Source organism: Callorhinchus milii, unplaced genomic scaffold, assembly GCF_018977255.1.
Source record: "Callorhinchus milii isolate IMCB2004 unplaced genomic scaffold, IMCB_Cmil_1.0 Scaffold148, whole genome shotgun sequence".
Lineage (NCBI taxonomy): Eukaryota > Metazoa > Chordata > Chondrichthyes > Chimaeriformes > Callorhinchidae > Callorhinchus > Callorhinchus milii.
Window position 1 is genome coordinate 49774 of NW_024704889.1, and position 27324 is coordinate 77097.

The following is a 27324-nucleotide window of genomic DNA, read 5'->3' on the forward strand; positions in this document are numbered from 1 at the left end:
AAGCCAGACCCTGGAAGAGAAAGAGCTAATCGAATGAGCGAAAAATCCAAATATATTCAAATCAGGAACAGAAAAGGGCAGAGAATGCGACATTACAGAAAGACCGAGAGCGCTATCGATGCAAAAATAGAGAATTAGGAATGCTATTGGTCCAGCAAACCTGAACTCTGATAATAATAATCCTTGCATTTGATATAGCGCTTTTCACGTCGGGAGGACGTCCCAAAGCGCTTCACAGCACTTTACACACTGTAAAGTGAATTGACTGTATATTTGTGGGCGAACGCAGCAGCGAATTGCGCACAGCAATGTCACACAAACAGTCGTAGATTGAAAATGACCAATTTATTGTTGTTTTTGGTTTTGGTGGGATTATTATTAGGCTCTGTGTGGAGTAAGGAAACTTGTCCAAGGTTTCGCCCTCTGCCTGGAATTGAACTCAGGTCTCTCGCTTGCGAGTGCTCTAACCACTGAGCTGCAGGACTTCTTCTAAGACGGCTTATACTTCGCTTACCCTCCCACCCGCAAAGCAGGTCTTCACATTCAATTTCAGCTCGACCGTCTTGGGGGGGAGATAAGTGGACAAGTACAACCTAATCTGTCGTCTACTTCACAAAAGTGGTCGATACCTGCACAGACCACAGGGTCTACGTTGGCAACTGCGCGGGTTTTGCAAGCGTCGGGTGTGGTAGAAAGCGCGGTTACGGGGTCAGTGATAGTTGAAGAAGGAGAAGTGATAGTATTAAGAATCTCATTGTTCTGATTTATTTTATGTAACATTTACTTTGTCTATTCCAGTATTTCAGTAATGCTCAGAGGCAGCGGGAAAGGCTAGAGAGAGCATCCACTGAAATAATATTTCAAATTTCTGTGACCATAATGTTTGTTAATCATGATATTATTGATAATGATGTGCTGTCATTACAGATGCTAATAGCAGTAGAACGAATTGATGTAGTGGCTGAGGTAAAAGGGAATCGTGATGATTCTGATGGTGATATTGGGCTGTGTTGTCAGTTTGACCCTCTCGAGATGGGGAATGGACATTTTGCAAACCCTGAATTCTGGTTTGTCTTACGTTGACCAAAAAGGATATCGCGAAGACTCGTGACTTGTTTGGCTGAAAAAGAACTGATTCTATGGACTCTCAAGGACATTAGTAACATCAGTCCATAAAGATTGCCAAGAACAAATGGATATACCGACCTTGAAGGATACGTTTTTTACCCTACAATGAATGGTTAAAAACAAGCTGTTGAAGATCTCACTGCTGACTTGGCGGCCGTGACTAAATAGGTCTAAGTTAGGGAACGAAAAAGACAAGTCTACCCGAACTTAAGGAGAGATATTCTACAATAAACATTGATTGAGCCACGTTAACAAGTCGATTCCTAATCACAGCCGCTGTATCCATTTGATTAATTAATTGCATTGAACTTTATTACTCATGTCTTATCCGTTTGTGATTGCCGAAGCCATAATATTATTTACAATGATTATGCCCTCATGTTCTTTTATTTGCTTTGTTGGTTTTGCTTTATTTGTGAGATATCATTATTATCATTAATTCGGTCTCAAGGTGGGGACTGTTAAGAAATGGATTAAGGTTAATAATACTAAGGGTTAAAAAATACGTCTGGAAAAGTTAGTTTAGATTTAGGATCATGAAAGAAGTAGATGTCTTCACAAAGAGTTAATCATATAATGCTGAGAATGCTGTTGTCACGAAACGTACTAACCTTATTAGCTGAATGAACTGAATTCGAGCAGAACACAGATGGCTGTGAGTACCATTGTGGGCCCCTCAGCCTTATCTTACCTTCAAAGCCGGACAGTGGGGAATGGAGAAAAACAACACGCACTGACCACCCGCGCAGGTGGCACTGGACAATGTGATGTATAACTTGATTGCTTACAATTATAGAATAAAGTTTAGTGCAGTAGGGTTAAACGTTGTTGAACTCCAGAGCAAGACTGCTGAGACCTCGGGACTTGAAAAGGAAGAGCAAAGGAAAGTGAAAGCGTGGAGCAGAGAAGACCGAAAGCTGGAAACAAAGCGTTGGTTCAAGGCCTGAGGATCTAAAGACTTGTTTGCAGAAAAGGCAAAGTGTTGAATGAACAAAGTCCTGAATCAACGAAGTCCGAGAGTATTGCTCTGCTCTGAATATCTCAATTTAGTTGTGTATTCTTTTGACATGATTGTATGGTTTCCTATTTAATTCCTTGTAATACCACATATGTGTACTCATAATTGCCATGTAACAAAGCATTACTGCAGTTAGACAACAAACTTGAAGTATTGAACCAATACGTATATTGAGATCGATCCTTATTCACTTAATCTGGTAACCGGTTGCAAGTGGAGACCCAGAATCTAACATCCCTCTCTCACACAAACTGACTGCTCTCTCTGTCTCTCTCACACACTCACAGATTTATGTGTCCCCTTTTCTCACGCACTGATTGCGCTTTCGCTCACACACTCAATGACTGCTGTCTCTCAAACAATGACTGCACTCACACGCACACATACACACTGACTGCTCTCTCTCACACACAGACTTATGTGTCTCCTCTCTCACGCTCCGACTGCTCTTTCTCTTACACACTCATTGACTGCTGTCTCTCAAACATTGACTGCTCTCTCACACACACACACTGACTCCTCTCTAACATACACACAAACTGACTGCTCTCACACACACGCACACACAGAGTGCTCTCTCATGCACACACACTGACTGCTCACTCTCTCACACACACGCACACTGCCTGCTCTCTCTCTCACACACACAAACACACACTAACTGCTCTCCCACACACACACACACACACATACACATACTGACTGCTTTCTCTCACACACACAGACACTGGCTCCTCTCTCAAACGCACACACACTGACTGCTCTCTCACACACACACACATACTGACTGCTTTCACTCACACATACACTGACTACACTCTCTCACACAACTGACTGCTCTCCCCCCACCCCACCCCCCGCCCCCCACACACACAAACACACTCACCGACTGGTCTCTCTCACTAACACACACACACTGACTGCTCTCACACACTGTCTACTTTCAGTCTCTCTTGCACACTAACTTCTCTCTCTCTCTCACACAGACTGGCTGCCCTCTCGCCCACTTTCTCATAGGCAACACTGACTGCTGAGGCAAACAGAGAGAGAGAGAGGAGAGATAGAGAGAGAGAGACGGAGACTAAGAAAGACAATGAAAGAGAGAGACTGAAATACGGAGACGGAAATGTATAAACTGAGAGGGACTGACACACAGAGAGAGAGAGAGAGACTGTGAGAGAAAATGCATTAGTTGTGGTCGCTTACAGCAGTTTAGCAGTGACTAAGGGTCGGGGCTCTCCAGCCGCCCGCACGCCCGTAGGCGGTGTGTGTCAATGACGGTCCCCAGAGCAGAGATGGGGGAGGAATCAGGATTAACATCTTTAATAATCAGTCACTACAGTGACCAGAATATATTCCATATTACACAGACTGTGTGGACAGTCACTGCCTCAGTCAAAATCTCACAGTCACTGACAGCTCAGCTCTGATTCCCCGCAGTGACTTCAGCTGATCCTCTCCGTCTGAAGAGAAGCTATTCCCCAAAAGCCTGAAACACATTAAACAGGAAATAAACCCATCGGATAATGAGACAAACTGTAAACTGTTCATTCGCAGTTTAATGCATAAATAAATTCCTTCAAACTATTTCCATTCTGATACGCAGCACTTTCTCTGTGTTTATCACATTAAACACTGACACAAACACTCACCAGATCCCCTCCAGACTGGTGCAGATGTGTATGAGGCGGCGGAGAGCGGGGACAGAGCCGTCTGTGAAGGAGTTAGACCTCAGGTACAGGTCCCTCGGTGAGCGGTTTGTACTGAGAGCGGAGACCAGATCATCAGTGCAGCCATCGGTCAGTCTGTTACTGTCCAACCTGGAGATCAGAGACACAGAGACATGACAGGGATCAGAGTAAACACAGTGGGTATAACCCACTGACACTCACAGATTGTTTGATGCCGGACAGGTTGTAAGGGCGCACACACACACACTAACACACACACACATGCAGCCACACACACACACATACAAACACAAATGCACATACACACACTCTAACTCACAAACACACATAGACAGGCACAGACACACACACAGGTACATACACAAACACAAACAGCTCACAACCAAACCACACGCACACATACACGAACATACATATACAAAGTCACACAGCACACAACTATGTACACACACACAATTATACACACAAACACAGATGCACAAACACATACAAACAATATCGCACACACACAAGCACACACGTGCACCCAAATGCAAACAAGCAAACACAAAAGCACACACAAAACAGACGCGTAGAAACATATACACAGAGAAACAAACTAACACACACAAACACACAGACACGCAAACAAACACAAACACACAATCACAAACACAACCAAACACACAGGTACACAGACACGCACACAAAAACAGACACACATACATACACATATACAAACATACAAATAAACAAGCTTACTCAGACACGTGCACCCATGATACACACACAATCACAAATAAATGCACAGACGCAAACAAACAAAGGCACACACAAATTTACATATAAAAACACAGGAGCAATCACACAAGCACACACAGAAACACACGCAAAAACACACAAACACACAAGCACAATAAAACACCCCAAAACACACACGCATGCACAAACATATACAAAAACAAATACAAACACATGCAAGCACACATACACACAAGCACATACCACACACATACACAGACAAACAAACAAACAGACACACACACAGAAACACACACACACACACAAATACACAGACATGCAAACCAACAAACACACACATGGGCACAAACACCCACACACAATCAAACACACGGAAACAATCTCAGGTACACCCACAAGCACAATCACACACACAAACAAACACAGACACACACCAATACATACACACAGAAACGTAAAAACAAACATACAAACATATACGGAAACAAACACACAAACACAGGGACACAAATACATAATCACACACACACAAACATACACAGACCACATTGAAATACAAGCGCACAAAAACACATACACTGATACACAAATGTGCACATATGCACAAATACACAGAAACGCACACAATCACAATCGGACAAACAAACACAAATGCATGAAGACACACACACCATCGCACACAAAAAGAAACACAGATTCATAAACTGAAACACACGCACACAGGCACGCACACAGAAACACACACGCACACCCAAACACACACAAGCACACATAAAAGCACACTCGGAAACAAACACAATAGACACAGACACGCAGACACACAAACACACTTACAAACAAACAAACACATGACACAGAGAAATACACACACAGACTCGCATACACAAATCACACAGACACACAAACACACAGACACGAAAACGCAAACAAAAAACAAACATACACAACCAGACATACACAAATACACACTCAAATACACAAAAACGCGTACAGAAAAACACACACAGAAACACAATTACAAAGAAAGATAGAGACAGACACAAACATACAAACACGCAAACACACAAGTGTGCGCAACTACACAAAACCACACACACAAAAACACACAAGCGTAAACACAAACAAGCTTGCACACGCATGCGCATACACACATATATACGCACACAAACGCGCACACACAACTGCCACACAAACAAGCGCACACACAAACAAACACAAAAAGACACACAAGTACATGCACAAACACACACACAAATACACACAAACACACACAAGCAGACCAAACAAACACGCATACACAAACATACACACACAAACAAACGGAGTCCTGTAGCTCAGTGGTTGAGCACTCGCTTTGCAAGTGAGAGACCTGAGTTCAATTCCAGGCAGAGGGCGAAACCTTGGGCAAGTTTCCTTACTCCACACAGAGCCTAATAATAATCCCTCCAAAACCAAAAACAATAATAAATTGGTCATTTTCAATCCACGACTGTTTGTGGGACATTGCTGTGCGCAATTGGCTGCCGCGTTCGCCCACAAATATACAGTCAATTCACTTTACAGTGTGTTCTGTGAAGCGCTTTGGGACGTCCTCCCGACGTGAAAAGCGCTATATCAAATGCAAGGATTATTATTATTATTATTATTAAATACACACGCAGAAATACACACAGAGACACACACTCAAGTACATACACACAAACAACCACACACAAACAAACACAGGCGCACACACAAAAACAAACACGCAAATATGCACACGAAGAAACACAAACACACAATCGCACAAACACACACATAAAACACACAAACACACACCGAAACACATACACAGAAAAACGCGCACACAGAGAAACATACAGACACACAAGCACGCACATACAATACACGCACCGATAAATTAACTCACACAAGCCCCACACACAGAAACACACGCAATCACACACACACACACACACACAAGCATACACAAACATACGCAAACACACACGCAAACAGACACGCACGCGCGCACAATTGCACACACACACAGAAACACACAAACACAGACACACTCAAAAACACACAAACACAAACAGAAGCACAAAATTACATTCAAATACATACACATAAATACACATACACACAAACAAACACACAAACACAACAAATATACACACACAAGCACACACAGCCACCCATGTACATACACAAACACACACACATAAACAAACAAACACAGAAGCAAACAAACATTCACAAAAATACTTATAAAACTCACACACACAAAATCACAATCAAGCACGCACACGCAAATACTGAAACAAGCACACAGAAATATATACAAAATCACACACAAACACACACAATGGCAAACACAAACACACACAAATACCACAGAAACACACACATACAGAAAGACAAACACTAAGACACACACAGAAACACATAGCGAAACACATAGGTCACAGACACAAACTCAAAAACACACACAAACAAACACACAAACCTAGAATCCAACAAATATACATACACAAATGCACACAAACACAAAAACACACACAGATACTCAAAAAAACGATCAATAAAACACACCCAGGGATACATGCACAGAAACGCACACACATACACACAAGTACATACACATACTCACAAAAGTACTCACAAAAACACACACAGGCACATATATACAGACATGCACACACATACACACACACACAAACACGCACCGACACACACAGACATACAAACACACATACACACACTCAGCCACACACACACAAACAAAAATACACACACAAAGACACACACACAGACACGCGCAAACACTGAAACACACACACACACATTAATATATGTTGAGATTTTTTATGTAAAAGATGGCTTGTGGCCTCACACTGTCACACCGATTTCTGTCATAATATTCAGCCGCACTGATCAGACAGTCACAATAAACACATTGAGATATTGGAGTCATTCAGACTCTGGAGTCACTGTGTGTTACTTACCACAGACTCTGTATTTTACACTCCGGGTTCCTCAGAGCCTCACACAGTCGCTTCACTCCACAATCTCCCAGATTATTATAACTCAGATTCAGCTCCGTCAGTGAGTGGTTTGTGCTGAGAGCGGAGGTCAGATCCTCGGTACAATCCGCTGTCAGATTGTTACTGTCCAACCTGGAGATCAGAGACACAGAGACATAACAGGGATCAGAGTAAACACATTGTGTGTAACCCACTGTCACTCACAGTTTGTTTGATGCCGGACAGGTTGTAGGAGTGCGATACACACACACACACTCACACACGCACACACAAACAGAAACACATACACACAAACACAGGCAAACACACACACGCACACACGCACACACACCAGGATACACACCAACACAGACACGCAGCCACCGAGAGACTCTTACTCACGCACACATATAAACACATGACCCACATACATGTATACACAAACAGACACAGACACGCAAACACACACAGACGCGCACACATTGACACATACACAGACACACTGAAATACACACATACATGTAGAAACACACATACACACATAAATAAACGGACACACACACACACACAAACGCACCCCCGCAAACACATACGTACGAAAACACACACAGAAACACAAACGCACACAATCACCCTCACTCAGAGAAACATGCACAAACAAATACTCACACAGACACGCACTCAAACGCAAAAAACACCTGCAAACGCACATACTTAAACACACATAGACACAGAAATAAACAAAAAGCAAACATGCATACACAAACATACACACAAACAAACACAAGTACACGTACACAGAAACACACAAAGAAACAAGCATATACAAAGCAAACTCACAAACACGCACGCACATGTACACACAAACAAACACAACACACAAACACAAACATACAAACATACATAAAAAACTTTAATAAATACTCACAGACACACAAAACCACATAAAAACAAGCACATATAAATACACATAGACAGATACACAAATAAACATGCAAATATACACACAGTCAAACACAGACACCAACAAACACGCACAAACAATCACAAACTGATGCACACAAAACCGCACACCCGCAAACACCCACACGCAAGCAAACACAAACATTAAAAAAAGACACGCACACATCAATACACGTACAGACATACAACGAATCAAACACACAATCAAACACACAAATGTACACACAAAGAAAAACATACTATCACACACAAACACACACGCGAGCACACTCACGCAAACAAAAGCAAAAACACACCCATAAATACACATACAAACTCTCAAACACACAGACACACTCATAAACACACATATACACTTGCATGCACAAAAACGCAAACACAAATGCACAACATCATCAACAAAGTGACAATTACAGAGCGGATTTCACGTCCGAAGGACTTCCCAAAGCGCTGAGCAGTCGGGGGTCGGGGCCCGAGCATGGGGGAGAGGTGGGGAAGGGGTGAGTGGTGGAATCGGTGGGGGAGGGGTGGGGGAAGTCAGAGACGTGGGAGGGAGATCAAAGGCAAGGAAAAGAGAAGGGTCTTGAGACCGGCCTTGAAGGAGGCCAGGGAGGAAGTGAGGGGAATGATCCATCAGAAGAAGTTCCAGAGCGTGTGGGCAGAGAGGCTGAAAGCCCGGACACCGATGGGAGGGCGGGTCGGGCGGGAGCAGCACGGAGCCCAATGGACGGAGGGAGCGGGCAGGGTGGTAGGGAGTCAGCAGGTCAGAGAGGGAAGGAGGGGGTGAGGCCATAGATTGCCTTAAAGGTGAGGAAGAGGATCATGAACACGATTTTCTGGACGATGGACAGACTGGGCGAGCGTGGGAGTGATGGGGTCGGGCGAGTGTGGGAGTGATGGGGTCGTACGAGTGTGGGTGTGAAGGAGTCCGGCGAAGGTGGCAGTGATGGGGTCGAGCGAGGGGGTGGGAGTGATGGAATCTGACGTGGGTGGGAGTAATGGAGTCGGGCGACGATGGGAGTGATGTGGTCGGGCGAGGGTGGGAGTGACGGTGTCGGGCGAGGGTGGGAGCGACGGTGTCGGGAGAGGGTGGGAGTGATGGGGTCGAGCGAGGGTGGGAGTGATGGGGTCGGGCGATGGTGGAAGTGATGGGGTCGGGCGAGGGAGGAAGTGATGTGGTCGTGGAGCCTGGTGTGTGTGAGTACAGGAGCTGCAGAATTTGGATGATCTGCAGCTGTGAAGGGAAGATTTGGGAACACATACAAACACAGACACAATCGCACACACTCACAGGAACATACACAAACACACACAACAACAACAACAATGTGTATAGCGCCTTTCACGTCGGGAGGACGTCCCAAGGTGCTGAAACATGCACACAAACACTCACAGATACACACAAACTCAAAGACAAACATATACACAAACATATACACAAAGAAATAGACGCGCAAACATGCACACACAGAAACACAGAACTAAACACACAAACAATGGCACATACACACGAAAAACACAGAAGCTCACTCAAATACACACACAAATAAACACACTCACAAAAACACTCATACACAGAAACACGCACACACACAAATACGCAAACACTCACACAAAATACACACACAATCACATGCACTGACACACACACACACACACAGAGCCATACACACAGTGTTGTCACGAGATAATGTTGAAGTGCGATTTAGGAATATAAAATAGAAGTGCAAAGGCGGCAAAGCTCAGCGACTGAAGGCAGAGCCCAAAACAATGGCAATATAAGGTCAGGACGTACAAGGACACAGAAAGTCTGTTCACACTTACACACTGGACGAAGGGACTGATCAGGAGAGAATAAAATGTGATTAAAGGGAGAATTGAAACTTATTATGGATAGAACCATATAAGGAGTTGTTTTCCTTAAAAAAGAGAGCTTTGTCTGGAGTTATTAAGTTGTCTTTAAACAAAGGTGTGTTAGATATGTCTCGGGCACGGAAGCGGAGCAGCTGGAAAGTGTTGGAATTAATTGCAAATGTTTCTGGCAACAGACACACAGACAAACACACACAAAGACAGACAGACACAGAGACACACACACACAAACACACACACAAACAGACACATATACAGTCACACACACAGAGTCACACACACAGATGCACAGACACACACAGACACAGAGACAGAGTCACACACACATTAACACATGTTGAAAGTTTGATGTAAAAGATGTCTTATGGCCTCACTCTGTCACACCGATACCTGTCACAATATTCAGCCGCACTGATCAGACACTCACAATAAACACATTGAGATATTGGAGTCATTCAGACTCTGGAGACACAGTGCGTTACTTACCGCAGAATCTGTATTTTACACTCCGGGTTCCTAAGAGCCTCACACAGTCGCTTCACTCCACAATCTCCCAGATTATTGTTACTCACGATCAGCTCCGTCAGTGAGTGGTTTGTGCTGAGAGCGGAGGTCAGTTCCTCAGTACAATCAGCTGTCAGATTGTTACTGTCCAACCTGGAGATCAGAGACATAGAGACATAACAGGGATCAGAGTAAACACAGTTTGTGTAACCCACTGTCACGCCCAGTTTGTTTGATGCCGGACAGGTTGTAGGAGTGCGATACACACACACGCATACACACACACGCTCACCAGGATAAACACCAACACAGACACGCAGCCACAGATACACTATTAATCACACAAATATATAAACACATGACCCACATACAGACACACACACTCAAACACACACAGACGCGCGCCCATAGACACTCACACAGACACACTGAACCACAGACGTACATATAGAAACACACATACACACACATGCACATAAATAAAAGCACACACACACAAACGCACCCACGCAAACACATACGTCCGAAAACACACACAGAAACACACAGCCATGCACACAGACATACAAACGCACACAATCCCCCACACTCAGAGAAAAACACACAAACAAATACTCACAGAGACACGCACGCAAACGCACACACAAACACATGCAAACGCACCTACGTAAACATACATCAACACAGAAATAAACACAAGCAAACATACGTACAAACATACACACAAGCACACACAAATACACACAAACGGAAACACACAAACAAACATACACAAAAACAAACTCACAAACACGCACATGTACACACAAGCAAACACAACACACAAACAAAAACATACAAATACACATAAAAACAGAAATAAATATACACAGGCACAAAAAATTACATACAAACATGCACACTTAAATACATATACACAGATACACATACAAACAAACAAAACCACACCCAAGCACACACATAAATCACAGACAAGCCCAAAAACATGTCCCACAGCCAACAACAACACACACATAGAGACATGCACACAAACACACATAGACATACAGAAATAGACACACAAAAAAACACAGAAATACACACACAATCAAACACATGACTCTCAGACAAATACACAAACAGACACACACACAAAAATACACTCACGCAACCACATACGCGCAAAACCTCACACAAGCACACAAACAAAAACGAACAAAATCACACACAAACATACTCATATAAATACACACACACAAACACATAACACACAGAAAAAAATGCACACACAGAGAGAGAAACAGACAGACACACACACAGAGACTCATATACACACATAAACGCTGGCACAAAGACACATACACACACATGCACACAAACACACACACACACATGCACACATAATATTACACTCACAAACACACACAGACAAATGCACTCACACAATCGCACACACAGAAACACACAATCACAGACACACAAACTTATCCACACAAACACATACAAACAAACACACCAATACACAAACGCACACAATCGCACACACACAGAATCACACAGAAACAAACACACAAACACTCACACAAACACACACACATAAACACACATACACAGAAAAAGCACACAAGCACAAATTCACACACACGCACAAACATGCATAAACATACACACAAACACTCGCACAAATATACACTCAGAAACACACAAATACACACGAGAACAAGCTCACAAACACGCACACACATGCACATTCAAACAAACATAACACACACAATCACACACAGACATGGAAACACACGTAAAGACACATTCAAAAGCACACAAACACAAACAGAAGCACAAAATCGAATACAAACACACATATAAATACACATACACAGACAAACCCAAACAAACACACAAACACAAGCAAATATACACAGACACAAACACACAAAAACACACACAAACAAACACAGACAGAAACACACACAGAAACACTCATAAAAACACTCACAAACTCATACACACAAAATCGCACACGCGTAAGCACCCACACTCAAGCACACATAAACATAAAAAAACACAAAAAAACACACACACATCAATACACACAATCAACACACAAACAAACACACAAATAAACACATAAAGAAAAACACACAATCACACACAAGCACACACGAGAGCACAATCACGCAAACAAACGCAAAAACACACACATAAATACACATACAAACTCTCAAATACACAGATACACCCAAAAACACACATACACACTTACACGCACAAAAACGCAAACACAAATACACAACATCATCAACAAAATGACAATTACGGTGCGCCTTTCACATCGAGGATTTCACAAAGCGCTGAACAGTCGGGGTCGGGGCCCGAGCATGGGGGAGAGGTGGGGAAGGGGTGAGTTGCGGAATCGGTGGGGGAGGGGTGGGGGAAGGCAGAGAAGTGGGTGGGAGATCAAAGGCACAGTAGAAGAGAAGGGTCTTGAGACCGGTCTTGAAGGAGGCCAGGGAGGAAGTAAGGGGAATGGTCCATGGGATGGAGTTCGAGAGTGTGTGGGCAAAGAGGCTGAAATCTCGGCCACCGATGGGAGGGCGAGGTGAGCAAGATGATCATGAACTCGATCTTCTGGACGATGGAAAGACTGGGCGAGCGTGTGAGTGATGGGGTCGGGCGAGGGTGGGAGTGATGGGTTCGGTCGAGGGGGGAAATGATGGGGTCAGGCGAGTGTGGGAGTGATGGGGTCAGGCGAGTGTGGGTGTGATGGAGTCTGTCGAGGGTGGCAGTAATGTGGTTGGACGAGTGGAGAAGTGATGGAGCCTGACGAGAATGGGAGTGATTGGGTCGGGCGAGGGTTGGAGTGATGGTGTTGGGCGAGGGTGGGAGTGATTGGGTCGGGGAGTCTGGTGTGTGAGAGGACACGAGCTGCAGAGTTTGGATGATCTGCAGCTTGTGAATGGAAGGCTTGGGAACACACACACAAACACAGACACAATCGCCTACACTCACAGGAACATGCACAACACACACAACAACAACAATATTGTCCCAACGCGCTGACACACACACACAAAAACTCACAGCTGCACACACAAGCACACAGACAATCATATACACAAACAAGCAACCAGACGAGCACAAATACAGACACAGAAACACAGAAACAAAAACACACACAATGGCACTTACACAAGAAAAACACAGTAGCTCACTCAAACACACACAAACAAACACACTCACAAAAGCACTCATAGACACATATACACAGAAACACGCATATATACAGAGATTCGCAAACATACACACACAAGACACACACACACAGACACAATCACATGCACTGACGCGCGCGCACACACACACAAACACACACACAGACATATACACACTCACACAGTGTTGTCATGGCTTAATGTTAAAGTGTCGTTTAAGAATATAAAATAGAAGTGCAAAGGCGGTAAAGCTCTGTAACTGAAGGCAGATCCCAAAAGAATGGTAACATAAGGTCAGGACGTACAAGGACACGGAAAGTCTGTTCACACTTACACAATGGACGAAGGGATTGATCAGGAGAGAATAAATGTGGTTAAAGGGAGAATTGAAACATATTATGGATAGAACCATATAAGGAATCGTTTTTCTTAAAAAACACAGCTTTGGTTGGAGTTATTAAGTTATCTTTAAACAAAGGTGTTTTAGATATATCTCGGGAACGGTAGCGGAGCAGTGCGAGACAGGAATTCGGTCGGTACCGTTTGGTGTCTTGTGTATTATTTTATTGTTTCATTTATTTGTTTATTACCTGCTATTTTGAATTGAATAAAGTGACTGAACTCAACCAATTGGTAAACAGGAATCGGATCATTCTAAAATTGTTGGGCATAGTTGCAAATGTTTCTAACAACAGACAGACAGACAGACACACACACACACACACACAGAAAGACAAAGAGACACCCAGAGATAGACGCACACGCACACAGACATACATTCACACACAGACAGACAGACACACACACACAGACAGAGAGACAGACACACACACACACATACAGAGACAAACGCACATTAATACATGTTGAGAGTTTGATGCAAACGATGGCTTGTGGCCTCACACTGTCACACCGATTCCTGTCACAATATTCAGCCGCACTGATCAGACAGTCACAATAAACACATTGAGATATTGGAGTCATTCAGACTCTGGAGACACAGTGTGTTACTTACCACAAACTCTGTATTTTACACTCCGGGTTCCTCAGAGCCTCACACAGTCGCTTCACTCCACAATCTCCCAGATTATTGCCCAACAGCCTGGACACAGAGACACAAACACAGGGAATATAGTGTAACAACACAATACACATTGACATGTATATACAGGAGCCTTTCACGTGGGGAGCATTTCCGAAGGCGCTGGGAGCAGGAACAGACACACACATGTGCACACACACATCACAGTCTCTCTCTCTCTCTCTAATTCTCTCTCTGTCTCTCCCTCAAAACAGTCACTATGTTTTATAATATATTCTCTTTCACCGTCTCTCTCTCTCTGTCTCCTTCTTTGTCTTTCACGTTTTGTCGGTCTCTCTCTTTCAGTTTCTCCTCTGCCTCTCCCACAAATCACAGTTGTTGCACGTTATAACATACTCTCTCTCACTGTCTCTTTCTCTCAATCTCTCTCTCTCTCTCTCTCTCTCTCTCTCTCTCACTGTCTCAGTCTCTATCTCTCAGACTCTATGAGGCTGTCCCTCATTCTCTCTCTCACTCTGTATCTCTGAGTCATTTACTCTCTCAGTCTCTCTCAGTCTCTTTCTCTATCTCTCTCGCAATTCCTCCCAATCTCTCCCTCTCACTCTCATTCACCCTGTTATCTGCTTCCCCCCAAAACACACTTTCGCTACACTTTAAAATATATTTTCTCTCAGTCTCTGTCTCTATCTCTCTGTCTCTATCTCTCTCTCTGTCAATCTCATTCAATCACTATCTCTGTCTCTCTGTCTCACCAACAAAACATACACTCAGTGCACATTATACTATAATCTCTCTCCATTTATGTCTCACTCAGTCTTTCTCTTTCTGTCTCTTTCTCTCTCAGTATCTCTCTCAGTCGCTCTCTAAGACTATGTCTCTCCCTCTCTCCCCCTCTCTTTCTCGGTCTCTCTTTGACAGTCACTCTCACAATCTCTCCCTCTCTCTCTCTCTCAGTCGCTCATTCTCGCCCTAAAGTCTCTCTCTCTCTCTCTCTCTCTCTCTCTCAATCTCTCACTCTCTCTCTCTCCCTTTTTCTCATTCTCTTAGCCTCTGTCCTTCAGTCTATCTCATTAGTCTCTCTAACTCTCTCCCTCTCAGCCTCTCTCTCGGTCTCTCTCTCTCTCTCTCTCTCTCTCTGTCTCTCGGACTATCTCTCTCTCTATCTCTGTCTCTCAGTCTCTATTCCTCTCAGACTCTCACAGTCTCTCTCACTCCGTAGCTCAGAGTCTATCTCTGTTTGTTGCTCTCCCTCTGTCGCAGTCACTCTCTATCTCTCATTCTCTCACTCAGTTTGTCTCCCTCAGTCTCCCTTTCCCAGTCTCTCACTCTCTCTCAATCTCTCTCTCTCAGCCATTGGATCTCTCAGTCTGAGCCATTCAGACTCTGTGTCTCTCTCCCAGTATCTCAGTCTTTCTCAGTGCCTCTCTGATTCTCTCTCCTCCTTTCTTTCCACTCTCTTTCTCTCTCTCGCTGTCTCTTTCCCTCTCTGTCAGTCTCTCTCACTGAACCTGTGTTTTCTCTCTCTCTCTCTCTATTTCGCTCTCGCAATAACTCTCCGTCACCCACAAAACAGTGTCACTCTACTTTATATTATCTCTCACAGTCTCGCTCTTTCTACGTTTTTCTCTGTCATTCTCTTCTGGGTCTCTCACTGTGTTTTTCCTCTCATTCGGTCTCTCATTCTGTCTGTCTTTCTCTGAGTAGTTCTCTCTCAGTCTCCCTCTTAGCTTCCTTGTCTCAGTCTCTAACGGATTCTTTTTCTATCCCTCTTTCTCTCTCTGTCTATATCTCTCAATCTCGCTCTCTATGTTTCACTCTCTATCAGTCTCTGTCTTCATCTCTCGCTCGATTTTTCTCTACTCAGTCTCTATTCACTATCTCTCTCTCTTATTTTCTCTTTCTGTCTCTGTCTCTTTGTCCCTCTCATAAAAAAGTCAATACACGTGATATATCTTCTCCCCTAGTCTCTCTCTTTCTCAGTCTCTCTCTCTCTCTCTCTCTCAATCTTTCTCTCAGTCTCTGTATCTCTCGGTCCCTCTCTCTCTCTCTCTCTCATCTCGCGAAATATTTTTTTCAAGGGAATATTAACCCTGGAAACGTGATCTGCAAATCGTTTAACAACCGGGTTGTGACTGACTGTGAGGCAAACAGACACGAGTGGAGTAAGGAAACATCCGTAAGGTTTTGCTCTGTCAGGAATCACCCCCAGGCCCTCTCGCTAGCGAGGCGAGGGCTCTAACCACTGAGCTGCAGGGCTCAGACTGCAGGACAAATTTGTCGACAATTGTATTTGCGTCCGGGAGATAAAGCCAGTTGGGAATTCACATGCTATCATTGACTTGAGTGATTAAATGTCTCAGGATTAGGGAGGAAGCCCCAACATCATACACGTCTGAGCCGGACACACACACACACACACACACACATAGAACCCGCGAAAAGACACGCATGTACACACAGATACAAAAAAAAACAGAGACTGTTGGACGAGAGTCTGATACACCCGCACATGTGCACACACGCAAACTGTTTCTGTGCCTCACAGTCTCTCTCTCGCTCTCCGTCTCTCTCTCTCTCGGAATCTCAAACTCCGTCTCTGTCTCTGAATCTCTCTCAGTCTCTCTCTTTCAATCTCCCGATCGCTCTCTCTCTCTCTCTCTCTCTTTCTGTCTCTCTCAGTCTCTCACTCAATCCGCAGTTAGCATACTTGGTAGTATATTCTCTCCCACTCTCTCAAAGAGAGTCTCACTCTCTCTCTATGTCACTCTCTCTGTCTTTCAATCTCGCTCTCTCTCAAACTCGTTTTCTCTCTTTCCTTCTCTCTCTCTCCGTCTCAGTGTCTCTCTTGTCTGTCTCTCGCACAAATCACAAAGTAAGTTCACTTGAAAATATAGTTTCACTCCCAGTCTCTTATCAGTGCCTTTCTATCAGGATATCTTTATGGCTCTCTCGCAGTCTCTCTTTCTAACTCTCTGTCTGTCTGTCTGTCTGTCTGTCTGTCTCTCTCGCAGTCAGTCACTTTCTCTCCTCGTCTCTCTCTCTCATTCTCTCCCTATCTGTCACAGTCTCTCTGTCCGTGACCCTCCAAAGCATAGTCACTGCAGGAAATATGTGGGGGAGAAAGATTGCTGTTGATGGACCCTGACTCCGAGGTTGCGGACGGTTTTGGTGAAATCCTGGGGGGGTTCAGGAGTTCGGACCCACAGGAACGGAGATGTTGCCAGAAGGCAAATAGTAGACTTGTGGAGTTCTGTAGCTCAGTGGTTAGAGCACTCGCTTTGCAAGTGAGAGACATGAGTTCAATTCCAGGCAGAGGGCGAACCCTTGGGCAAGTTTCCTTACTCCACACAAAGCCTAATAATAATCCCTCCAAAACCAAAAACAACAATAAATTGGTCATTATCAATCTACGACTGTTTGTGGGACGTTGCTGTGTACAATTGGCTACCGCGTTCGCCCACAAATATACAGTCAATTCACTTTACAGTATATGCTGTGAAGTGCTTTGGGACGTCTATCAGTCGTGAAAAGCGCTATATCAAATGCAAGGATTATTATTATTATTATCTTCACTGCATTTTATAATTTATTTTCTCTGATAGTGTCTCTCTCCATCTCTCTCTCTCTCTGTCTTTCTTTCTGTTCCTGTCTCTCCCCCTCTCTCTCTCTCTCTGTCTCCCTCTCTGTCAGTTTCTCTCTCGGTCTCTCTGAAAAACAAATTCACTACACTATACAGTATATTTTCTCTGAGTGTTTCTCAGTCTCTATCTTCCTCGCATTCTCTCTACCAATCTCAGTCTCTTTCTCTCTCCCATTCAGTCTCTCACTCTCTTTCCCACATAATTCAAAGTCACTACACTTGATAATATATTCTCTGCACAGTCTGTTTCTCTCCCTCTCAGTCTCTCTTTCTCTCAATATCTCTCTCTCACAGCAAGACTCTCCCTCGCTCTCTCTTGCTCTCGGTCTCTCTGAGGCTATCGCTCAGTCTCTCTCTCACTCTGTCTATCGCTTTCTCAGTCTGAGACACAGTCTCTCTCAGAATCATTCAAATAACTGCAAAAGAAATAGAAAATGAGACAGTTAGTGAAGAGAGGGAGAATGAGAGGGAGAATACGTTATTAAATGTGATACCTGTGTTTTGTGGAGGAGACATAGAGACTGACAGAGAAAGAGAGAGTCAGAGAGAGAGAGAGAAGCAAAGAGACTGTGTGTGTGTGTGTGTGTGTACGTGAGAGAGCGAGAGAGACACACACACACAGAGCGAATTTATTAAAAAGTGTAGTGACTATGTTTGGTGGGAAATAGAGTGAGAGAGAGACTCAATGGAAGAAGCAGTGAGTGACTGAGATTGAGAGAGAGACTGAGAGTGAAAGCAAGAGACAGAAAGTGAGAATGAGAGAGAACGAGAGAGAGACGAGGAGAAAGACTGATAGCGAAAGGGAGAAAAGGGCAGTGAGAGATATATATCCGGTGTATTTTGTGGGAGAGACAGAGAGATGGAGAGAGACTGAGCAAGAATATATATGTGTGTGTAGCAAATCTATGTTTTGCGGGAGTGACAGAGAGACTGAAACTGTGAGAGAGAAACAGACTGAGAGAGAGACTGAAAGAGAGAGTGAGAGACAGAGAAAACTGAGAGAGAGACTGAGAGATAGACTTAGGGAAAAGAACAGATACAGTCGGACTTAAGTAGAGAGAGACGAGAGAGAGAGAGAGAGAGAGAGCGAGAGAGAGAGAAAGAGACTAAAAGTAAAAGAGACTGAGAAATAATATATTATAAAGTATAGGGACTGTGAGTTTTGTGGGAGAGACGGAGAAACACAACTGTTTGTGGAGACAAAGTGTAGCTGGTGTAAGAGACAGCATCAGATAACAATAATTATAATAATAAAAAGCCTTGCATTTGTTACAGCACCTTATCTGGACAAGACGCCTTAACATTCTGGGCTACTGGGGCTACATGCAGTGGGATCTCCCGAGTGCCTGGTCCTGGCAGCAGCACAGTTTACGCTGAGTCTATCCCAGCAGCACTGTAACGCTCAGTAAGTGTGTGAGTGAGGCTAATGTCTTGGCTTCTGGAAGCCCGGCCTACAATCTCCAGGTTCAGGGCAGTGTATCTCTCTATTCTCTCGTTATCCAAACACTGTGAGCCCCAGACCTGGGAAAGAGAATCCCTGTGGCTGTGAGATTTCAGGAGCTGGGAATGGAGACTCTTCACCAGGGCCATGGGAGCCCACACCTGTCAGACTGATGTCAGGCTGAGGGAGATGTGTTTGGGGTGAATTATATTGTATCAGTGTTATAACATTGTACTGGAGAGAGGGTGTGTCTGCCCCTGGATAAATGGGATGGCCAAGCCCTCGGGAAGTCTTTTTACCCTGGAATACAGCACTGAGGGATGAGCTGCCGCCAGGAGGAGAGGACACAGGAATCCTCCGGCCGAACCACACGTTTCAGGAGAGTGAGCCCAGGAGTCCTGAGCTGGTGGGAAGCTCAGAGGCTTAGAGGTTAGAAGGGTGACTGTGTGTCAGAGACTAAGTGGTCAGGAGAACCATCTCCTGTATGAATAACCAAGAAACACCGAATGGCGTCTCTGAACGTAAGCTCTGGTCTGTCTGACCTGGGATCAAGTTACAATTTATTCAATAAAGTGAGCATCCCAGTCGGGAGTCAGGAACCAATCCCAATAACATCAGTAACATGGGAATGCCACTGAAGAACTCAGGGTGTGGATCAGACAGTTGTGCAGTGGAATGTCAGCCATTCACATCCCAATCTCCCAGGGCAGGATTGTGGTGTGTGACGGACATCACAGTGTGACCCACTGTTCCCTCCAGCTGTGTGGTACCATTCTACCATTGATCAGCCTGTGTTTCATGTCATTAAAGTCCTGGAGAATGGCTTTGAAATAAGAATAATAGAAATAAGATTTACAAACAGAGTAACTTACAGCAACTCTTGACACTTGTGCAGAGCAGCAAACAAACGCTGAAGACCCTCCTCCTGAATGTAGCAGCTACTCAGATTCAGTTGTTTTATTGTGTCACACAGTCCAATGGCCTGAGACACCACAACACAGTCTATTGGTGTCAGTCTCAATGCTTTCTCTGAAGAGAAATCACCAAATGTCAGTGTGTGCACAGAGCCCAGTGTGAGCTGTGCCAGGGCTTGATTCTGAGACTCAAACAGGTAGTGGAGTGCGTTCAGCAACTTCCTTTTCCCAATGACGGTGTCTGTGTCTCTGGTCTGAGCTCTAATCTTTTCCTTCAGCCAATCGATCACCGCGCAGGTTGTCTGATGGGCAAATGACCCCAGAAATTCCTCCAGTGGCTGAGCTGCCCGTGGGGAGGAAAGACCAGCAACAAAGCGCAGGAATATCTCAAACCGTTGGTCCTCCTCCCTGTGAGCTTTATTCAGGTGTTTCTGCATATTTCCTGGAATTGCAGACAGGAACTGAGCGAGTGCGGCTACAAACTCCTGGATGGTGAGGTGCGGGAATGCGTAGACTACGCTGTGCTCTGAAGACTCTCTCTCCACAAGTTCCATGAGAAACCCAGAGAGGAATTGGGAAGGCTGGAGGTTATATTTGATCAGATCTTCATCATTAAAGACAATGTTTCTATGGGAGACTCCAGTGAAGGCCATCTCACCAATCTTCAGCATCACATCACGGGGGCTTTCCATCTTGACACTGTGATGTGTTAGGATGTGGTAAATGTAATAGGCGAATAGTTGTGTGACGGTCTTGGGAACTCGCAGTTTGTTACTGTGTTTCCGTGTAAAGAAGGGACCCAGAGACAGAGCGAGGATCCAGCAGTAGGACGGGTTGTAGCACATGGTGAACAGGAGCTCGTTCTCCTCCACGTGGCTGTAAACAGCAGCCGCCACCTCCTGATCTTCAAAAAACTTGTGAAAATATTCCCTTCTCTCTTCACCAACAAATCCCAGGATTTCAGCCCAGACACTGACCCGAGCCTTTGCCAGTAAGTGTAATGCAGTGGGGCGGCTGGTCACCAGCACTGAGCAGCCTGGCAGCAGCTTTTTCTGTATTAAACTGTACACAATGTCAGAAAGTTTACAACGGAATTCAGGGTCTGTGCACCTGCGCTGAGGCTCTGTGTCTCTCCGACTGTCAGCGAAATCAATCCTTGCCCTGAATTCATCCAAACCATCAAATATAATGAGCAATGTCTCTGGGTGTTTCCACAGCTCCTCCAGAACATCCCTGAGGTAAGGATACTGCTCCACGATCAGGCGGCTCAGTGTTATTCTGCAGTTTAGTCTGTTTAAGTCTCGGAATTTAAAAATAAAAACAAAGTGGAAGTGAGGATAGATTTTGCCTGTGGCCCAGTCATGGACAATCTTTTGCACCATGGTTGTTTTTCCAATCCCAGCCACTCCACTCACAACTGCGGAAGTCCCTGTGAAATTGCCAGATCCGCTTCTCTTGTAGAATTTTTTTATCGATGAAAATAAACCTCTTCCAAAGAAGCTGCTGTGGAACAGTTTATCAATTCGGATTTTTTCCAGCTCTCCCCGGAGCTGTTTCTGTCTCCACTCCTCGTGGTCTCTGCCTCTCGCCAGCAGCTCATGTTCTACCAGATCCCAGTCACGTACATCAGAAATAATTGTTAGCTCCGTGTAGCGATCAACCAACTGAAACTGCTTCACCTTCTCCTTTATCAGGATGGTATTTACTACCAGTTTTTCACTTTGTTTTAGTAACATCTCCTTGTGTTTTTGCTGAGCATCTTCAATTAGAGTAATCACATTGGGGTTAGACGGACCAAGAACATCTGCCTTTGGCAGCTTCTCAACACTATGTGAGTTTTCTCTTTGGAGGTTGCTGTAAGAGTGTGGAGGCGCAGTCACAGAGATAGACTTCAGAAGAGCTTTTAATGAAGTGAAAATTACTGACTGTGGAACGGTGGAGGTGCGCAGAAGAAGGAGGTTGTAGAAAGTCACATATTTAGAAAGGAGAGGGATGAATCAGGATATAAAGGGGAGACTGAGCATTCAAGCCAATCCGCCGTAGTGAGGGTGAATGTAAATTTTGTTGAGGATGGAGGTAATGGACGTGTGAATCGTAGTGCATGTAGGGTTGGGAGTAGCTGGGTTTGGATGAGTTGTAAACTTGTAGGTGGTAAAGCTGGAGGGGGCAACCAGGAGGATAACAATATAATCAAATTGATGTTCCTCCCATTTAACTGGCAGATTATTTGTAGTTTCCGTAAATCGCACAGAAAATGTCAAAGATTCAAACTCTGCATTTCAGAAATGAATCCATTGGTTACACCTTGAAATGGTCACATACCTTTAAGTGTGCTGGGTACATCTGGTACACTTTGGTCAATAATCACCTGGTTTACTAGACTGGCACCTGTTGGTATCGAGGACAACCATAAGTTATATTGATTTAGTTATCCAGGTTGCTTCAGTAAAATATGTAATTAATTTGGGAATGCATTCAATGTAAATGTATATTGTACCTTGCTCCTCTATTTCAGTCATTATTTTGTTCAGTTTGGGCAAAGTGTACCTTATTTTAACAAAGGTTTCCCACATCAGTCTTTGGGCTTGCGAACCTTTCCCCAGCGCCATGTTCAGAAGAAGTTTGGAGCTTTGTCTCCTCTGCCCACTGTGTGTGAGCTCAGTCAGTTTCTGCAGAGAGTGTGCATTATTAACAGTGGAAACGTGAGCTGTGGTTGTGATCAGCAAATGGCCAGTTCCATCGTGGTGTTTTCATGTTGGTTGAGGTTCCACAGGCACAGGTTGCCCTCCGTTACCCCAGCCACCTGGTCATTGTTCACATGTGAGACTTGGCAGTGAGTTTACTGAGGAGAGCATCACAGCCCATCCTGATCTCTCCTCACCCGCCTGTCACAAAGAGTGAGCTGGAGCTTTAGCCACAGCACCATCGGGTCAGTGTCCAAAGCAACAAATGCAAAGCAGTGATGCATGGAGATGCTTAACATTTATTGCATTAACCCGCAGCCACCCAGCCCCCTTCCTCCATCCCAGTGTCACTATGATTCGCTCCCTCACTTCCCATGCTCAAGCACGCCTCTTCAACCATGCGCTCGGTTAGTTTTACCTCCTCCCCACCCTCTCCTATTCAAACCCAGCTCGGTTGCCCTGCCATCATTATGAAGCATCTTGAGAAGTTTACCCAGTTGATGGATGCCATAGCAATGAAAACTGTAATGTGTTGCCACATGTTGAATGGATACACTTTGCACAATAAACATACTCACATATTTCACACAGGATTAGCTTATGGAAATCAGATAAACTCTTCCCATCTGACCACCTACTTGATATTCCTCCTGGCTGAAGTATTCCTTTCTTGTCAGTACTGAGCTGACGGTCTCCACATCTTCCTCGATGGCTTGTTCTATTCTGTCCCGGTAGAACTTAGTGAGTCTAAACAGCTCGTATCCGTCGTACAGGGCGAGAGTCTCATAGAATGTGAGCCTTGAACCTGTTGGTCACAAAACTGATAATAAAACTAATTTAATACCATATTGTACATTCACAGGACCCTGCTCGGGTCCTCACCCAACTGTCCAGCGCTTTGAGACGTCCTCTCGAGTGAAAGGTGCTCTATAAATGAAATTGTGTTGTTGTTGTGAAATACATTTCACTGTTGATCAGTGAGTGTCAATGTGGCTTAATGGCAGCGCACGCGACTCTCAGTCACAAGGTTGTGCAGTGAAACCCCACATCAGGCTTCAAAATCATGTACTCTAAGATAACGCTCTTACACATTGCTGGGGTGTGTGTGTGTTTGGTGGTGGGTGGGGTCTGGGGTGCGGAGTGCATTTTTGGACATGTGGTCTTTCAGGACTCTGCTGTGCGCACGCTGGCTGCTGTATTTCGCCCACAAAATATGCAATACACTTCACAGTGTATCCCATGAAGCCCCTTGAGATGTATCGAGATAGTCATAAAACGCTAAATTAATTACGTTATAAAAGGTGGACAGCTTCTTTGACTGTGCAAATGTGAGCGGATTTTCTCAACTTGCCTGTCTCACTTTGGTTTTCTTTGTGGTCTGTCAGTGGTGGGTTAGGATTGGGAGCCTGGGCCATGGTGATTCCAGGTAATTGGAAACTCTCCACAGATCACCTATAAAATGAAACGTATAGCAATGAGGTACAACCTGATACAGCATTCTGAACATCAGTAATAACAGAGGTAAATGCTGTCCAATTTATCAGTGGACAGGTACATGGTAATAATAATAATCCATGCATTTGTTATAGTGCCAATCACGTGCTTGAGACGGGTAATGTGATGGATGTGGAGGACGATGGTCCTGGTGATTGGCTATATGTGGGTTAGGATGGACAGCTATGGGTCAATCCTGATGCAAAAAAAAAATACTGTCCTATGTTAAACTTGTCCATTTCCGGCAGTGTCAATATCAAACTTCCCCTGCAGAAATTGTTCAGTCTGTTACAGTGTGCGAGTAATTTTCTCTTCCAGAATCTCGGGGCTTCCCATCCATCATCAGAGTAACACCAGTGTGATATTGCTTTCTCCCACTTCAATTTTCCCTTTGTTCCATTTCAGACACCTGCCCAATTGGGCACACCTACTGTGCTCTGCGTCTGATCATCTGTTCCTGCTATTTGAACCTGATGTGTGTAATAGTCAGTGAAACGTTATCAACGCCAATATGCAATGTTGACTTTTATGGATATTTTCAGGTAATGTAATTGTGCGTTGGGCTCCGTACTTGCTGACCTGGAAGTTAGGGTGAGTTGCCTTCAGCTGCTTAAAACTTAATAACATGAGAGTCATCTTAACAATTAATTTGCACTTATGGGGAAAGTGAAAGAGAATAGTGGCATTCAGTCAGGAAGTTGAAGGTTGAGCAATAAAACTTCTTTCTGACATGGTGAAAGCTATTGAGCAACATTCAGATAGATCCAGCTTCTCTACACCACCTCTGGATTCCAACTGGACTGAAAGCCTGAGATAGAGCGAGGAATAATCGATAAGCTGAGGAGCTTCAGCCACAAAAAGAGGCGACTCAGAGAATTCACCAGAACAATAGCAACAATAATATATAGTGCCATTGACGTGGGCAGTATTTCTGAGCATTTAAACTGTATTGTGGTTCCTGAGCTGATTTGTTTTTGTCAGCCGAGTTTATGATACGCGCAAAAACCACTCACTAAACTGAACAGTGTCCAAATAAATCTGACATTTCCATGCCTCCCATCTACATATGGGAATCCCACAGATAGATTGTTGAAATGGAATTAACATCTTCTCTCTGGAGGATTCCATCCTCTTCGTGGAGTCCTGTAGCTCAGTGGTTAGAGCACTCGCTTTGCAAGCGAGAGACCTGGGTTCAGTTCCAGGCAGAGGGCGAAACCTTGGGCAAGTTTTCTTACTCCACACAGAGCCTAATAATAATCGCTCCAAAAACAAAAAAATTATAAATTGGTCATTTTCTTTCCATGACTGTTTGTGGGACATTGCTGTGCGAAATTGGCTGCCGCGTTCGCCCACAAATATGGGACGTCCTCCCGACGTGAAAAGCGCTATATCAAATGCAAGGATTATTAGTTACCTAATTCCGGAGAGTACTAGGATTAGGATGGCAAGAATCAAGGCTTGTGGGAGCCAAGAATGTGTTTTGGGGTAATAGCTGACCAGCCAAACCGCAATATGGAAGGATTGAGGCAGTGGCTGACAAAAGCATCTGCTGCTCTCCTTAAGGCAGTGGAGAGGAGAGCAACCAGGATCATGGATAGTTTTAGGAGAACCAGCGACGAGCAAGGATTACACAAGCTCAGGTAAAAGCCATTCAGCCCGTCCAGTATGGCTGCTGCTAATATTCCACACAAGGCTTCACCATTGATCAACAATATTTCGGATCAATCAAGTTCATGAGTAAATTTTGGAGAACATTTCTCCCTTAAATGATGTCACGATGGTGAGTTAAATGTATTTAACAGATTACATTTAAATTATTCCATGATCACTGACTCCGAGTTTATTTAATAGCAGTAAACTTTCACTAACTACAAAACAACAAGTTGCATTTATCTTGGGCTCTTCGCATGGAGTGGCATCTCCCAGCGTTTAAAATCCGCAGTAACTTTACTGCTTTATTTCAGCCACAATCTGAGCAAATAAGAGACTCACCGTC